The following is a 13,458-nucleotide window of genomic DNA, read 5'->3' on the forward strand; positions in this document are numbered from 1 at the left end:
CTTTTTGGGTTCACCGGTTGCAGTCACCCATGCTGCAGGATCAAAAGGCGGATGCTGAGTGGAGTCATCGCCATATCGCTGTACCATTTATTGCTCGTATAACTCCTACAAAGTAATGATTAGAATACTGATTAATAATTAAGAATGTTTTGATAACATAATTCACAGTAACTTGTATATTATAATATTTATTAATATAATAAATACATACCAATGTCGCTCTCGCCTTCTCTAATACAAAAGCTCTAGTGCTCTTACGTTTATGTGTTTCAACAAACACATCCTTGTAAGGCACGATGTCTCTTTTTTCTACTTCCTGCAATGTTAAATGATAAAAAATCGATTAATAAGTATGCAAAAATACTTTCAAATTTGACAATTTATATATATACATATATATTTATATATTGATGAGTTACCATTTTCTTCTGGTGGCTCCCAAAAGTCCCATATTCACCTGTGTGTAGATGGGCATCAAGCATCTTCGCTCAGTTTTGTGCAGTCTTTGCTGAGCGGTTTCGAAATTCATTGCTCGCCTACTTGTCGCACATGCCCTCCCAATAATCTCTCATGATAGTAGAAGGCCTATGGCCATTCCACTACAGTGGATTATCTATCCCACAAGTTGTTTTTTTTACTGCAGTCTTCATATTGCACAGCATGTCAGCAAATCGATTGACAACCACCTTCTGTCACACTACCCTCGCATCTTTCTCCTCGTTCATAGTCGCGAAGCACTGCAAAGCCTACAAATACTTTCAAAAAGTTAACACACATGAATATAACAAAAAATTAAATATGAAACAATTAGTTAGGATAAACAATTGCATATCATGAATAAGGACATTAATCAGTCCAACACTTCCATCGGGTACTCTTTTTATTGCGCTATCGGTCTTGAAAGATGTTGCAGTAATGACTTCCTAATTTTTTGCATTACTTCTTGCTGCTCAAACATCGCACTGCACATGAATTGATACACATTAACAATTGACTGTCAATATACACTATTTATAAGATAAGTATTGGATAAGTGATAATGAAATACTTACGGTCGACTATCAATATACACTATTTGAATTAGTCGTCGTGTGTCACACTGAGAAGACCCTGCATCCGGCGTTGTCTCATGATGTGTATGAGTAGCTGGTGAAGGTGGGTCATGTGTAGGCGAAATAACACCTACAAAACAATGAGTTAGAAATTCACACAATGCACATTTAAACTAATCAAATATACAATTATTTAAATGATAGACCTATCGAAGCAACCCGTAAAGATGAAGGATGAGACTGACTACCATTGGGTGCTCGATGACTGTGACCTCTATAAACCATATTCTAACAAATAAAAAACGCCATGCAATACATTCAAACATTGCAATACCTTCGAATCATTCAAATCATTGCAATAATTTTAATACATTCAAATCATTCATATCAAAAATTATAATACATTAGAACATAAGATGTGACAACACTTGCTAATCATGGATAACTTATCCTTAACTTGCAAGATGTATTTCACTAGCTCGAGAATGCTCCCTCATCACTTGTTTGACTTTCATATGCTTCTTATTCCTCCTCCTCTACGTCATCTTCTTCATTAGGCGCCCATCCACTTGGTATATCATTTGAATCACATTCTTCCATGCATAAACCATCAAACAATAAAGATATGACATGCATACCATGTGCGACATCGTGATTATAAGAGAAGTCATACATATCATCTGATTGATAGTAATCACTCTCTTTAGTTAACTTGTCTTCCTGTAACTGATCATACTCGAGGTATAGTTTAGACTTCACCTTACAAATTGCCCACCATTCATTTCTATCTGACTTTCTTGTATTCGGATATACATCTCGGATTAGAATAAATTTTTCAATAGCATTGAAGAGAAAAATATAAAAAAACATATATATTTCAAATGGGTACATCCATCGATATTGCACAAGACCACCAACCCTTAGTTTATATGGCAAATGTATGATCACATGTTTCATAACATTAAAAAATGCTGGCAGAAAAAGCTTCTCTAATTGACAAATAGTAGTGACGATAGAATCCTCGAGATTCTTTATCTCAGATACTACGACTTTTGATGTGCACAATGTTCTAAAAATTTACTCAACTCGGACAATACCCCCCATATAGGTTTGTCTAACATATCATGGAATGCTAGGGGTATCAACCGTTGCATAATGACATGACAATCATGGCTCTTCAACCCATATAACTGTCGCTCGTCTATCTTCACAACCCGAGCAATATTAGAGACGTATCTATCTGAAAATCTCAACTGTCTCAACCATTGACATACCTGTTTTGCTTGATCTAGTCCAAGCACATACCTTTCCTTTGCTTTCAGTATTTTGCCATTGTACTCTTTGAGTTTCAATTCTAGTCTTTTACATATTACTTTTAAATCCATATGAACCTTCGGATTATCCTTCATTTTTCCTTTCATATTCATTACTATATCAAACACATTATCAAACACATTTTTTTCCACATGCATCACATACAAATTATGTCGTATCAATAAGATCGGCCAATATGGTAGTTTTCAAAATGTAGATTTCTTTGTCCAATTGTGATCCTTCCCAAAACCAAGGGAGGGCGTCGGGCTACGGGCATCTGTCAGTCCACATGAAAAGTATCACAATCTTCTTAAAATATCTATGCCAAACAACCTTGTGGGTGGACCTTTCATTTCAATTGTGCCTGCTCGAAACACATTCCTTTGTCGTCAGAACAGAAAGTCGTTGGGTAGAAATTGACGGTGACAATCAAACCAGCATGACTTTCTTTCATGCGTCAATCTAAAAGATTTTGTATCCTCCATGCAGTACGGATATGTCAACCTCTCATGTGTGCTCCAATCAGATAACATATCATATGCAGGGAAGTCACTGATTGTCCATAGAACAACACCCTTCATATTGAAGTTTTATTTTTTGTGGGCATCATATGTTTGAATACCGTCATTCCATAGTATTTTTAGTTCATCAATCAATGACCTTAAATATACATCAAGATTTTGGCCCGGAGAAGTCGAACCAGGAATCAATAAAGACAAGAAAAGATTTTGACGCTTTATATACAAGCTTGGAGGAAGGTTGTATGGGGTGACAAATAACGGCCAGCACGAATATGGGGTTGATCTACCCCCAAATGGATTAAATCCATTTGTACATAAACCTAGCCTAACATTTCTCACTTCCATTGCGAAGTTCTGATGAGTACGATCAAAGTGCCTCCAAGCTTCCACGTCAATAAGATGTGTGATCTTGTCTTCATCATGTCAAACTTTATTTGCATGCCATATCATTTGTTTAACTATTCTCGAAGACATATACAATCGTTGCAATCCAGGGGTGAGAAGGAAGTAGCAGAGTGACATGTATGACACTTCTTTTGACCTCGTGTTACCATTTCCCCTTGTCTTTGGCTTGAACTGAGGATGTCCACATGACGGACATGATCTACTATTTTCTTGATCTTTGAAATACAACATGCAGTGATTTAGACAAGCATCTATCTTTTGATACCCCATACCTAGATCATTGACCATAACCTTCACACAGTAGAGATTTTCTGATAATTTCTCATCTTTGAACAACATACTCTTCACAATGGAGCACAGATGGTTAAAACATGATTGACTCAAATTATATTCTGACTTCAAATTTAATAGTTGAAGAACTGCTGACAAGATAGTGTGACTATCGCAACCATTCCACAGTGGCTCGTCAACATCTCTAAGTAAGTCATAAAATCTACTAACTGCATTGTTTGTTGCTTCTTCTTCTACTACAGTTCGTGCATCACTATGTCCCATAGCAGAACTTATTTCTGGTCCTGCAGCATCAAATATCAAATCCATATATGAATTATCGTGCACCATATCTATCAGTGCATCAAAATTATTTCAAAACTCTTCACCATGAAGCATCCAATTCTGATAACCACTAACAAAACTCTTTCTGTATAGGTGATGTCTAACGCCACGAGGTTCTACAAATTGATTGTTCTTACACATCGTGCAAGGGCATCTGATCCGACTAGTAGGATCCATTGTACTAATACTTGCCGTTGCAAATTCAATAAAACTGTCAACACCATCTATATATTCATACAACACCTCATTATCAACTATCCTACAGTACATCAATTTACGATTTGCAGTCATTTTGTCCTATAATGTTATAGATATTATCATCACAAGTTAAAAGAGAATCTTAATAATGCTATAATAAAAAAAATATTCAATTTATCTACTAACTCTTGTTTGGTGATTGTTTGTGAGCAATTTTTTGTTTCAATTAATGCGTAAATTTTCTTCCCCTCTATAGCACAAACATGCTTAACATAAAATGCGATTTCATGAACTATTATGCATACATTTACAAACTCAATATTTTTGTGTGTAACACCATCACATCATATTTATACACATCATGATGATATTTAGAAATATGAAATCACATTCCATAAAATGATACATTCATTTGAAGCATGTTTTCATGATACAATTTTACATGGAAGGCATAATCAAATGGAAAATAGCTTCATGCAAGCATGGATACAGATACATCAAACATTGCAATATATTCAAATCATTCATATCAAAATAATGTCAAACATATACATGCAGCAAACACATTCCAGTATCCCGCTAACTACTACTATGCCTAGCATGGAATCCGTACTCCAAAAATAAGAACACTCATATTTTCATACATTAAAATCCTGCTCAGCATGATCTCCAAACTCCATCAAAGCAATCCTAGATATCCACAACTAAGTGAGTGTGTGAACAGAAAAGTATTGCATTCAATAAATTAAATAACATGTGATGCACTTGCATCACTTACTCACCACGGTTATTTACCCGATTTGCATTTTGCTTGTTTATTTTAGCATAGCATTTTAAGTCACATGTGATGCTTAGCATCAAGCATCGCGCATTTTGCTCTGTTACGCACCTGCAATGCATATTATTCTTGCCCGCCAAAGACAAAAAAAATACCATCCCGACAGAGCAAACACAACGGTAGGCGACGGATCCCTCTGTTGTTGTTGCTTAAACGAGGGCAAGGGGCAGGAGCTTCTTGCCGAAAAGTACCAGCGGCAAGGGTGCAGGCCCCCCCTGCCGACCGAGCAAACACAACGGCAATGGGGAAGGATCCCCTTGCCGCTATTGCTTAAACAAGTGCAGGGGGGTCCGCCCTCCTGCCAGAAAATAACAGCGGCAGGGGGGGCAGATCCCCTGCCGCCCTTACTTAAACAAGGGCAGGGAGGTCCGCCCCCCTACCAAAAAATAACAGTGGCAGGGGGGAAGGCGATCCCCTGCCGAAAAATACTGTCGATAGGGGGGTGGGTCCCTTGCCGATAGTATTTTATAAAGAGGGATAGAGGGGAGGTGCCGGTACGGGAGGCTCACTGGCGTACTTTCCTATCGGTGGGTCGCCGGAGAGCGAGGGTAGTCGACGAGAGAAGGGGGCGGTCGTCGGAGAGCAGCACGGGGTTGTTCGGTGGAAGAGCAGGTGCGAAGATCGTCAGGGCGATCGTCGGATAGCGGGAGGTGGATGGGGCAGTCGCTGGATAGCGGAAGGTGGTCGGGGCTGACGTCGAAGAGATGAAGTTGGCCAGGGCAGTCGCCGGAGAGCGGGAGGTGGCCGTGAAGGTCGCCGGAGAGTGAGAGGTGGCCGGGAAGGTCGCTGGAGAGCAAGAGGTGGCCGGGGCGATCGTCGGAGCGCGGAAGGTGGCCGGGGCGCATGACGCAGATGAGAGAGAGAGAGAGACAATAAACACATTTTCGTGCCCTAGATGGGCGTTTAACATCGAAACTTAACGACAGATTCGTGACGAAACAATTCTGTCGCCAACACCGACGCTAATTAGCGACAGAATAATATTCGTTGCTACGCCGTCGCTAAGTTCCGACATGTTTTGAGATGGAATAATATTCGTCGCTACTTAGCGACGGATATTATTTTGTCGCTAATCCCGCTTCAAATTTCAATGTTAGGGACGGCTCGTTTCCTCTCGCTAATCTGTCACAAAATTGTGACGGATTATTTTCGTCATAAATTTCCGCCACTAATTGACATTTTTCTTGTAGTGATAGTGACAAACATTTTTATCGGCAATTTCTTGTTTTTCAAAAACTCGTGAGAAATTGAAAAAAAATCATAAATCTTGCATTTTTTTGCAAAATCTTGATAATAAAAAGTTTAATTAAAAAATATAAAAATTATTTTTGTAAGAAAATATTAATAAAAAATATTTAAAAATAAAAGTTCACAATTTTTTTCATGATAAATAGCCGTTTAAAACATAAATATCGCATTTAAATTGCATTATTTATGTTTTTTCATAAATCTCATGATATTTTGTAAATCTCGTGAGAAATTGCTGTTTTAAACTTTCAGGCAATTTCTCGCGATATTTGTCACATTGAGTGTGGGCAATGTTGTCAGCAACTGCCAGTATCGACACTTATCGTAAAGGCAAAAAATCGATACGATACTAACTTGAATCAGCTATTTTTTAATAAATGTAAAATATACTTTAAATTAAAAAATAATTGTTTTAATATTTTTTTAATAATTTTTACACGTGACACTCGTTCTGATTGACAATTTTTTTTAGCCAATTCAGAACGATTCACTTGAGAATCAGTATCAGCCAATTCACCTGAATCGTTACCGATACTGACAACTTTGAGTGTGGTGCTGACTCAATGGAATCTCATAGATGGATTCAGCATAGTCGAACGAGTTTGGTGAAAAAAACATGATCTTATGAGCTGAAAAAATATCGGATATTATAGGCATCAGTATGCACTGTGAAGTATCTGTCCCTGCTCGGATGGAGGTCTAATATTTCTATTTTTTTAAATTTTAATTACTTATTTGTCTATTTAATGAAATTTTGTACATTTTTTATATATCGAAGAATTGATAATGAAATTAAGAAGTTAATGACGTGTCATGTGATAAGAGTATATTTGCAATTAAAAGATACTTTTTAATAAGACTATTATAAGACCAACACACTTATACGGTGCTAAATCCTGGGCGACTAAAAAACTACAAGAAAATAAGTTAATGTTGTGGACATGAGTATATTAGAGGGATATTTCAAATTACAAAAAATGATAATATTATAAATGAATATATTAGAACTTGTTTAGGGATCTTATTAATAAAAAAAGTTTAAAAATAGCATTTAAGATGGTTTGAATATGTTGCATTAACATCAATAAAAATGGTGAAAATAATAAAAGTTAAAAGAAATTAAGAAAAAAAGTTTTTTTGCTTTAGGCTGATTGACATATTGCAATTTAAACTTAATTATATAAAAAAAATCTAAAACTTATCAACAATACGTTGTGTGTTGTAGTGGTTAGTCCCCCGTCAAGAGTACAAGTATCATTTTAGTTAAATAAATTTTTTACATTAAATAAATTCTGTTGGCAGCCCTATACATCTACCATCAAGCTTACTTTATTCGTACTTCTAGAATAAGGAAAAACTAGTAATTCTATTTCACTAGTTATAAGGGTAAAATAGTAACTTCGATTTATGATTTAGTGTTAACCAAATATTAATCAAACATTAATTTATTAGACCCAAACGTTTGGGGGGTATTTGAAAATTTTGTAGATCATTTTAGTCATGTTAAAGCAATTAATGAGCAGCTCATGATTGTGAAAATAGTGTTTGACCGGTTTGTTTGATAGAGACGGGGAAAGTAAAAAAAAAAAAAAAGAGAATTATTGTTAAGTGGTTGGCCCATAGGCTAGGAGTTGTGAAAAGACCTGGTGCAACATGATTGCACAAATATTTGTGCATTAAGCAACTGATCACCTCAGGTGTGGGTCCCAGACCTGATGGAGAGCGATCATGTGCTTAATGCATAATTTTTGTGCAATCATATTGCACCCGATCCGGAAAGAAGATAAATGCGATGTGATTGTACACAAACTTTTAATGTACCGCTGCACCTGACAACCTATCATCTGATATTGAACCTTATAGTTGACAGGTTGTAAGGTTTGGCTGATTAGGTGTAACAATAATCATATTGCACCTAACCCACTTCGGTGCATCAAGTGAAAATCCAAGTGGTACTTATGATTGATGTTGATGGTCAAACGAAGATTCGAACACACAAAAATAATAATAGGACAAAGCGTCCACAAAGTTGGAAGGCAAAACAGGACACGTGGAACTCAAAGTGTGAGATTGTCAAAAACTCAAAACAAAAATAATTAAATGAAAGGGTACTTCTTATCCAAACGAAGTCAGGAATTTAAACTAGGGTGGCTACAAATGCATGGTAAAAAAGAAAACATAATTTCAATGACAATATACATATATCAAATACTCAAACAAATAAAAATGCACGCAAAGCAATCATCAAACCATGACAGAAGTCAAAGATGAAATTATTATTATTGCTATTTGAAAAACAAATACATGCTAATTGAAACAAAAAAAAAATAAAATTCTCATATATGGTAATTAAAAAAAACTAAAATTTTATGTTTTACCTAAACTCAAATATTCATTTTTTATGTTTAATGTTAATTAAAAAGAAAAAAATACACACCACCTCACATTCGTAACATTTGATCTACAAAAAAATATAAATTTTTGAAGAAAAAAGTGATTTCTATTCAATAGTTTCTTACCCTTCATATATATATATATATATATATATATATATATATATATATATATATATATATATATATATATATATATATATATAACGGCACTCACCACTCGGCTCAGAGTCACCTTAATTAAGTCGGGCATGAGTGGTGCCCACCCTGACCCATTACCCCCTTGGGGGGTTTCTCTGGGTCAGGGTGCCCTACCCACAATGTGGCTCTGCCCCTGCTTCATTTTGATGCATAGCAAGCTTGCCATAAAGTTTTGATACTCCACTGTCATTTGGACTCTTTATAGTAACATCAGTCAAAATATGGATACTTTGACAGTTAGATGTAAAAGAAATGTTTTTCTTAATAGAGATATCAAGGAAGAAATCTAAACGCGGGCATCTCAAAATTATAATGAAAAGGTGCATAGAATTTATCCAGTGTTATATGAACTAAAGCAAACACCTAAGGCTTGGTTTGAGAAGTTCAATACATCACTAGGTTTTCAACCAAAGTTTGTTATTTTTCTTACCAATTGAAGATATATTACTTTGTTGCTTTATGGGGATGACATGAACATTACAAGAGATGGTGATCAGACCATTCATGCATTAAAGGGTAGCCTCAAAAAGTTTTTTGAGATGACAGATTCAAAGGTAATAAAGTGTTTACTTGCTTTGGAGATTGCTTATTCAAAAGGAGGGCACTTCAAATCACAACTCAAGTATGCTACAGATTTGATAGCTCAAGCACAACTTGATGAATTCACTGTAAAGGTTGACATACCTTCAGAACCTAATTGTAAACTTAGACCAACACATGTAGAGCTACTTTAAGATTCACTACTAATTATTAGTAGCTTGTGGGAAGCTTCGTCTACTTGATGATTTGTCAACCAGATATAGCCTCAGTACTCCCTTACCACCGATTTTTTTATCATTGGTACATCTCTCATTTCATAGGGAAGCAAGAAGCAACAAAGGTTGCTATGACCTATTGCTGAGACTGAGTATCGTGCTATGGCATACACCACTGCAAAGGTTGTATGGTTATATTGGCTGCTTAAAGATAGTAGTGTGGAGATACCTTAACCTGCATCATTACATTGTGATAATCAAGGTGTCATTCATTTTTCCAAAATTCAAACTTCCATGTATCAAGCGCATTGAGATTTGATTATTATTACTGTAGTCAAGAGTACTTTGCAGGGATTGTCTCATTATGATACATATCATCTTGGGGCATTCATCCTCATAATTCCATTCTTTGGTTTCCAAACTTTTGGAGTTTGAGGGGGAGTATGAAAAATAGTGCTTAGCAAACATGTGTCTGGTAGGAGCAGTTAGTTTAAGTCACCTTGTGTTGGTAATATGCTGGTTCAAAACCCAATGGTATAGTTGTATACTTGCCTAACCCCAACTTGCCCTTAAAAAAAAATTGTGAATGTCACCAAGTTGATCAGATGTTACAAGTTCTAAACTCACGAGTGGAGTCCGGATCAGGTGCAATATCAATGCACAAAAATTACCCAAAAAAAAATTACCAGTAGTACTAAAAGAAATTAGGTATCAAAAGAAGCGTGTACATGATGTATGATAAGTGACTATAAAATATCGATGGAGCAGAGAATAGGAAATCAATCAATGGAAGGATACTTATCAATAACACCAAATAAAAGAGAGAAACCAAGGGCCCCATTGGAAAGTTGAAACAACTTGAACATGTTTTAGGAAAAAATCTATAAAAATAAAATAAAAAAAGTTTGTGAGATACAGTATTAAAGTAAATATTTATTTGAACTAACCATGGTTTTTTTGAAAGGCAAACTGGGGGTTAGGCAGACCCTACCAGTTATATTCAACGTACCATTGGGGTTTGAACCTGCAACGTCCCACAACGAGGAGACGTGCACTGACAACTCCTACCACCAACCACGCAGAGCCTTGCTGGTAACTAACCACAGTTTAACTATGAAAAACTCGCGTGAGTTGGGATGGGCGGTTGTTTGATCATTGTTTTCTAAATCAGGTGCTTTGAAAAGTTAGGCAGGTATTTGTAATTAGGTCAAAAATTAGGTGGGTATTTGTATTTTTTTTAAATAAGCACCTGGGACAAAAACTCGGCTTATCCAATACTCCTCTCTACTCGGCCAAGAATGTCCACACAAAGCTGTTTTACACAATCCTGTCCACTCAATCAAACGCTTAAAGTTCAAGTCCAAGCTAACCTTTCAACTAGGGGTATCAACGGGTCGGGTTTACCCAAACCCGACCCAAACTAAACCCTATAGGGTACGGTATCATGATAAATAATAAGACCCAGGTCCCAACCCAAAGGTCTGATTAATACATGGAACTGGGTTGTAAAATTTTATACCAGACCAGGACCCGACCTGAGTTCCAATTAAGACCCATAATTTTTCAATTAATGTAAAAATGATAAAAAAATATGGTTTTACCGGGTATGGTCCAGGTCTGGTTCATGTAGTTCTTGTTGGGTCTGGGTATGATTTTTTTTATAGTAGATCCGATTAGACCCGGGTCCAAACCTGATACCATACCTGAAAACTGGGTCCAAGTCTAGTATCACCTGGGTCCGAACCAGTTGACACTCATACTTTCAACCTATGTCACGTTGGCCCAAAAGGATGCAGAACACACCATTTTTGTGCAATTTCTAATTTAGCATAGTTTTATAAGGGGGTTGAGAGGTGATATTGAAAATCACCACCATTGAGAATATTTTCAATATTCACCCTCTTTATGGTAGTACAGTGCACCACCATGGGGTGTCATTTTAAGCTCCTCTCAAGGGCATTTTCGTACCGCCCTTTGGACTCCCTCAAGGGATTTTTTGTACCACCAAGTCATTTTTTTGGTAGTAAAAGCATGCCTCCCTACAAGATGTGTGGTAGATATTGAAAATCACTACTAGTGTGGTGATTTTCAATATCACCTGATCCCAACCCTTTATAAGGGGCCGTGCACACAATAGTAAATTGAGGTATCCTTATGACATAGCTTTAAACATCATATGACCCACTTTGGCTGGGGCAATTTGACCCCAACTCTACCCATGGTTTCTCTTAGGCTATTTGATCTGAATGGTTCTAACTCATATGTGTTGTGATTCACAGTGATGCATAGCACTAGACAAGCACTTACTACTTAGTTCATGGTATGCCTTCAAATTACCCTACAAGCAATGACATTTTTTTTTTTTACACAGAAAAAACACCCCCAAGAATAGAGACCTAGCAGCGCTGGCTCTAATTGCGATACTTACGATTACTGTCTTGACAGCGTAAAACTCCGTGGGCTTACCGGTTGTCGGACTTGCTTACAATCAATGGCAGCTGCATGCTTGGATGAGCTTATAAACCTGGGTCGTCCGATCTAAGAATCAGACGGTCCAGAATGAAGAACTGTCATTGGCGTCCATGTGAATAGGTGGGTGACATTGATGTTTCAGTCGAGCCATGCCACACATACTTGGCCCTCAAAATAGGGCAAGGGGAATGAAATAGCGAGGGAAAATGATTGCTTAACTTGAAAATCAGGTTTAAAATTTGTCATCTTACCTGTTAATAACGTAGTTGTCACTAGTAAGAATCTATCTCACAAAGATATGGTACGATGCGATCTAGAAATTTTCTTGAAAAATACGATACAAGGGCGTAGATGTTATTTATTTATTTATTTATTTTAAATCCATTTAAGGCCAACCCTTTTTCCTTAATTTTCATACATTCTAAATATGCACCAAACTTTTCTAGCAAACTGTCAAATAGGGATAAGAGGTGTCAATGGGTCGGGTTTACGATATAGGATTTGGGTATGGTGACAAATAAGAAGACTCAAGTATGAACCCGAAGGTCCGATTAATATATGGACCTGTGTATAGTTTGTGAAATTTTATACTAAACCAAGGCCCGACCTGAGTTTGGATTAAGACCCGCAATTTTTCAGTGTAAAAATAATAATAAAAATTTATTATTTTATTGGGTCTGGTTCATGTAGTTCTTATTGGATCCGGGTATGGTTTATCTTATAGTAGACCTAATTAAACTTGAGTTTAGACCCGATGCTATGCCCGAAAATCTGGTTCAAGTCTGGTTCTACCTGGGTCAGAACCAAACCTGACACCCTTAAACATGGACCTAAAAAAGTTTCTTATATTGTCCCTTGAAAACCAAAAATTACTTAATTATCCTCATAAAAAAGTAAACAGTGTGAACTTTTGATGATGAGTCACTATTGTAATTTGACATATGATTTAACTTGAGTTAAAGGACAATAATAAATGCAGGCCCTTGTTTGACAGTTTTCAGACAAGATTTGACTCATATTTGAAATTTCAGAAACGTGTGACCCATATTTGAAATTAGGGGTTTTTAATTTTTTATTTATAAAAAAACTAATTCTGATTTTTAAATATTTTATAAAAATATAATTTATTGAACTATAATTCAAAATTACTAAAAATATTTTAAAATATTAAAATAATGTCTATATGTATATCATGGTAATATAGTGTGTCTCGTGTCACCCTTGACATGCACCCTAAATGGCGTGTCACTGTGACATAATTATGAAAGGTAAGAAGTGATACGCAAAGCAGGAGGTGAGAAGTGCGTAAGAGATGCTCATAGATGGAGCTTTTAGGGGGTGTTTGCTGGTCACGGAATAGGGTGCTACGATCACTCTTTTCGTGGATTCCTCTGTCGCAAAAACTGAATGGACCCCCCACAACCCACAGGAACCATTTCATGAGGC

Source organism: Nuphar pumila, chromosome 7, assembly GCF_984573655.1.
Source record: "Nuphar pumila chromosome 7, dmNupPumi1.hap1.1, whole genome shotgun sequence".
NCBI classification, from domain to species: domain Eukaryota; kingdom Viridiplantae; phylum Streptophyta; class Magnoliopsida; order Nymphaeales; family Nymphaeaceae; genus Nuphar; species Nuphar pumila.